The sequence below is a fragment of the Natrix helvetica genome (assembly GCF_964273705.1).
Source record: "Natrix helvetica genome assembly, chromosome: 2".
Classification (NCBI taxonomy): domain Eukaryota; kingdom Metazoa; phylum Chordata; class Lepidosauria; order Squamata; family Natricidae; genus Natrix; species Natrix helvetica.
The window spans coordinates 60,650,125-60,656,124 of NC_138552.1; positions in this window are offsets into that span (position 1 = coordinate 60,650,125).

Genomic DNA, 6,000 nt, shown 5'->3' on the forward strand with positions numbered 1-6,000 from the left:
GCCGGCGTTCCCAGAAGTTACTTCTGGGTCCACCAGTCCTCACTGGCTTGCTGAATTTCATGAACCGGTTCACCTGAACCGGTGCGGACCGGCAGAAACCCACCACTGATCTGGACCCATTTCCCACAGAAAAGAAAACACTGGGAACCACAAAGGTCCTAACCAGAAGCCCCCATTCAATTCTAGCACAGGACATGGTGACTTGAGAAGTTATTTTCAAATCTTTGTATGAGAAAAGCAGCATTAACTAAAAATCACACTCACTACCTGGAAATGTCTTTAAGACAAACGTTAAACATTATATTTAAAACATCTAATTTAAAAAAGGATGAGATTGCATTGTCATAACATATAAGGAAATTTAAATCAAGAGAAACATACTGTATTATTTTTTGATTGGTAGAAATCATTGCCTTTATAAACTATATAAATTACACATCTCCTTAATCCAGTCCTTAATATATTGAATAGTAATTCTTTTTTTCCAACTTTTCCAACTAATTATCTCAACAATTACTCATCCTCCCTATAGCCAAATATCAAAATCCCACATATGGCAGGGGAGGGGAAATATAATTCAATATAACATTTATTTTAACATTATGAGATTTCCCCATAAATCTATGTAAATATTGTCCTATAAAGATGCCAATAATGCACAAAAGCAATTCATTCAACTCAAGAATTCTCATATATTTTTTTTACATCACCCAGAAGCTATTTTTATTTGCCAGAAATAACATTTCACCTTGTAGTGTCCCACATTCCATATTTGGAAATATTTGATTGACATGGTCTGGTTTCTACCAAAACTAAACAGCTGATGGAGATTTGGTGGTTGGGGCAACCAATACCAGTTTGGTTTTTTTTAATTTTTGGTGGCCTCTCACCAAGTATTTGGTTCCCCAGATGTATATGATGTGCCCCTAGTCAAAAGCATTAGAATCTGATAGAACAACTGAATATTATGAAAGCCACATTTAAATTTATTACCCAGTTAGAAGCTACACGTGTTTCAGAGTGAAAATGAGGCCACAAAAGAATGTTATTTTTGGCACAAAATATTACCTGCTGTTCTATCTCTTCGTTCATTTTCATGCCGTTTGCCTATTTCAGTATAACGATTCAGTGCCTTTTCATGCTGTGGTGACATTTCAAACTTACAATCACTGTAAACATATCATGGAACATATATGGAACAATTTTGGCACATCAGAGCATTTCACAATAGCAATATAGTTCTGCTACCTAGTCTCAATCTGGTTTCTTGCTTTGTCTACTAGTTTAAGTCACTAGTTATTGTTATCTGGCATTTTTCTTCTCTAAGCTATTTTCTCATCCCTCCCAGCTCTACATCAATTATTTTCCTCATGCAGTCTCTTTATCCAATATAAAGACTTTATGTTTACTTCCATTTAGGTCCCTTTGCTTCTCTGGCTTCAACTTAGTCCCTTACAATGGATTTAGATACCTTTGGAAAGTCGAAGGACAAAAGAGGTGGAATGTGTTCTCATTGGAAATGGTTCTTGATGTCCATTCCATAACTCTCAGGTGTTAAGGCCACACCTGCAAACAACTGGTATTATAGGTAGTCCTCGACTTACGTCCACAATTCAGCCCAAATTTTCTGCTGTTGAGTGAAACATTTGCCAAGTGACTTTTGCCCCATTTTACACCCTTTCTTACCACATTGTTAAGTGAATCACTGGACTGGATAAGTTAGTAACATAGTTATTAAGTGAATCTGGCTTCCCCATTGATTTTGATTGTCAAAGGTTTGCACAAATTGATCCCATGACCTTGGGACACAGCAACAGTCATAAGTATGAACCAGTTGCCAAGCATCTGAATTTTGATAACATGATCATGGGCTGCTACAAAGATCATAAGTGTGAAAAACAGTCATGTTACTTGTTTCAGTGCCATTGTAACTTTGAACGGCCACTAAATGAACTGTTGTAAATATTGGGTTGTTAGTCACAAAGTCGTGTCCGACCCATCGCAGCCCCATGGACCATGGGGTTTTCATGGCAAAGTTACTGGAGTGGATTGCCATTTCCTTCTCCAGTGGATCACGTTTTTTCAGAGCTCTCTGCTATGATCTGTCCGTCTTGGGTGGCCCTGCACGGCAAAGCTCACAGCTTCATTGAGCTATGCAAGCCCCTTCGCCATGACAAGACAGTAATCCATGAAGGAGGTTGTAAATCTACAACTACCTGTATTTTAGATAGAACCGTTACTGTTGCAATCCTATACATAAAGACTTAATTACAAAATTCTCTCTTTATATATATTTAATTGGTGTGACTGTTTCTACTTCAGCGAGTCCCTTCGGGGAGAGGGGGCGGTTTATAAATTTAATAAACTAAACTACTTCAGCAATTGACTGGAGGCTGCTGAGTATACAGATCAATTTCTGCCCATCAGGTTTTTTTAAAAAAATGTTAATATCCAGATCTCCAGATTGAGCAGGGAAAGAGTTTTGCTTGAAACCTAGAGAGTTAGTAGTGTCAGTCATTGTCAATGTAACTACTCAATTTTAAATTAAAATTCCTTTTGAGCAACAGTTTCATTCTGGGAAATTCAGAAGCACTTTGCTGTTTGAAATGAAGTGTAAAAGCCACATAACCTCTCCATTGCCAGCATTGTGCAGATACACCAGGTGGACTAGCAGTTGAAACTGGATTTCAGCATGAATGGCATGAAACCAGAGGCAAGACATTATCCATCTACTTCTGAAGGCAGCAGGATATATTAAAGGTAGATCAGATTGCATACAATAGTCTACATAATACCACTTTATAATGCCTTGGTAAGACCACATTTGGAATACAACATCCAGTTTTGATCGCCACGGTGTTAAAAATATGTTGAGACTCTAGAAAAAGTGCAGAGAAGAGCAACAAAGATGATTAGGGGATTGGAGGCTAAAACATATAAAGAACGATTGCTGGAATTTGGTATATCTAGTTTAATGAATAGCAGGACTAGCGGCAGGGGTGGGTTCTAACTGACAGTTCTAAAAATCTACAGTTCTGTTTAGAACCGGTTCCAGCTCCCTCCCCTTGCCTGTTTGCACATCATCAAGATGAAGAGCGAGAGGAGGAATTCTGGGAGTTGAAGTCCACAAGTCTTAAAACTGTCACATTTGAACACCCCTGGTTTTTTTTTTCTAAAGGGTTAGGGATGCAAGGGTCTTGTAACTTGACAGCTTTAAGACTTGTGTGCTTCAATGGCAGAGTTCCTGAGCCAACATGACTGGAGGAGGAATTCTGGGAGTTGAAGTCCACAAGTCTTAGAGTTGCCAAGTTTGAACACCCCTGGGTTTTTTTTCTAAAGGATTAGGGGTGCAAGGTTCTTGTAACTTGACAGCTTTAAGACTTGCATGCTTCAATGTCAGAGTTTCTGAGCCAACATTTTGGTTGCTAAGCAAGAGCGTTGTTAAGTGAGTTTCACCACATTTTACAAGTTGGCCACCCCACCCAGTCGCATGACTGCCAAGCCACTCCCACTCGGTCACATGGCTGGCAAGCCACTCCCACCCAATCACATGGCTAGCAAGCCACTCCCACCTGGTCTCATGGCCAGAAAGCCACTCCCACAAAGCAGGCCACACCTACAGAAGAGGTTCTAAAAAAATTTGAAACCCACCACTGCTGGCAAGCCACTCCCACCTGGTCTCATGGCCAGAAAGCCACTCCCACAAAGCAGGCCACACCTACAGAAGAGGTTCTAAAAAAATTTGAAACCCACCACTGACTAGGGGTGACATAATAGTAGGCAGTATTCCAATATCTCACGGGTTGCCACAAAGAAGAGGCAGTCAAGCTATTCTCCAAAGCACCTGAAGGTAGGACAAGAAGCAATGGATGAAAACTAATCAAGAAGAGAAGCAACCTAGAACTAAGGAGAACTTTCTTGACAGAATGATTAGTCAGTGGAACAACTTGCCTCCAGAAGTTGTGAATGTTCCAACACTGGAAGTTAAGAAGAAGAAGAAGAAGAAGAAGAAGAAGAAGAAGAAGAAGAAGAAGAAGAAGAAGAAGAAGAAGAAGAAGAAGAGGAGGAGGAGGAGGAGGAGGAGGAGGAGGAGGAGGAGGAGGAGGAGGAGGAGGAGGAGGAGGAGGAGGAGGAGGAGGAGGAGGAGGAGATTGGATAACTATTAGTCTGAAATGGTATGGGATTTCCTGCGTGAGTGTCGGTTGAACTAGACCATCCAACGTCCCTTCCAACTCTGTTACTCTGTGTTTTCCCCGTCTCACTGCTATGCTTTGCTTAATGGTAGGCCTACCCTTGGCTCAGTGTTAATCAGCCTGTCATGGTCGGTTGGGAGACCGTGGCTGTTGGCTACGCCCGGTCGTTTGTACCAACCCCTGCAACCTAGGTGGCCAGGAACTACAGAGCCCGGGCCTACGGCTGATGCTTTGCAATGCAAGTTCCGTAACCAACAAGGCCCCCCTCATTAATGAGTTGATCTCTGAGGGGGAGCTGGACCTTGCAGGGATAACGGAGACCTGGTTGGGCCACGAGGGTGGTTTACCCCTCGTGGAAATGTGCCCACCGGGTTTCCGCGCATTCCATCAGCCTCGGGCCCTGGGTAAGGGTGGTGGGGTGGCGGTAGTCATACGGGAAGGTCTAGAGCCGAGGGAGTTCACTGTTCCTCAGATATCCGGGTGTGAGTCCCTTGGTGTGAAATGGGGCCCAGGGAGGCAGTTGGGTTTGCTGATTGTATACTTGGCTCCTCGCTATACATCAGCGGCCCTGCCCGAGCTCCTCGAGCTGATCTCGGAGACGGCGGTTGAGATCCCCAGGCTTGTGGTTATGGGGGATTTCAACCTGCCGTCGACGGGAGCAGCGTCTGAGGTGGCTCAGGAGTTCATGGCTTCCATGACAGCCATGGGCCTGACCCAGTTAATTCAGGGCCCCACACACGAAGGTGGCCACACATTGGACCTTGTTTTTGTATCTGAGCAGTGGACGAGTGATCTGGGTATAGGGGACTTTGTTGTTACACCCCTGTCATGGTCAGATCACTCATGTCTCCGGCTGGACTTCCCTGGCGCTACCCCCCACCGCGAGGAGGCGGGACCAGATGGTCCAAGCTGGTACCGCCCCAAGCACCTGATGGAGCCGGATAGGTTCCAGACGGAGCTTGGGCCATTACCTGTAGCCCTGACCTGCGCTCGGTCAGAGGACCTAGCGGCCGCCTGGAATAGGGCGGCGGCTGGGGCCTTGGACCGGGTTGCGCCTTTGCGACCTCTCCTGTGGCAGCGACCCACCCGGGCTCCTTGGTATACCGAGGAGCTGAGGGTGATGAAGCGCCATAGGAGATGTCTAGAGAGCAGGTGGAGGTCCTCACGCTCCGAATCTGATCGAACACAGGTAAGAGCCTACTTACGGACCTACCTTGTGGCATTAAGGGCGGCCAAACGTAGATATTGTGCTGCTCTTATTGCGTCCGCGGATAACCGCCCTGCCGCCCTGTTTAGGGTGACCCGCTCCCTCTTGTCACAGAGGTCGCAGGGGGCACCCTTGCAGGGCAGAGCAGAGGAGTTTGGGGAATATCTGCAGGATAAAGTCGCTCAGATCCGGAGCGGATGGGCCCCCCTCAGTGGACCGGACGGGCCGCCAACAGCGAGTCTTGTGAGACCATCCTGGGAGGAGTTTGATTCTGTTGCCCCCGAGGATTTGGATAGGTTGCGTGGACGGCTGCGACCCACCACATGTTTAATGGACCCGTGTCCCTCCTGGTTGGTACTGGCATCTTGGGAGGTGACCCGAGGCTGGCTTCTGGGCCTGGTGAATGCCTCATTGGGTGAGGGATCCTTACCAACTGCCTTGAAGGAGGCGGTGGTGAGGCCCTTACTTAAGAGGCCTTCACTCGACCCAATGGAGCTAGCTAACTATCGTCCAGTCTCCAACCTTCCGTTTCTAGCGAAGGTTGGTGAGAATGTGGTGGCACAGCAGTTTCCACGACACCTTGACGAATCCGAGTATCTA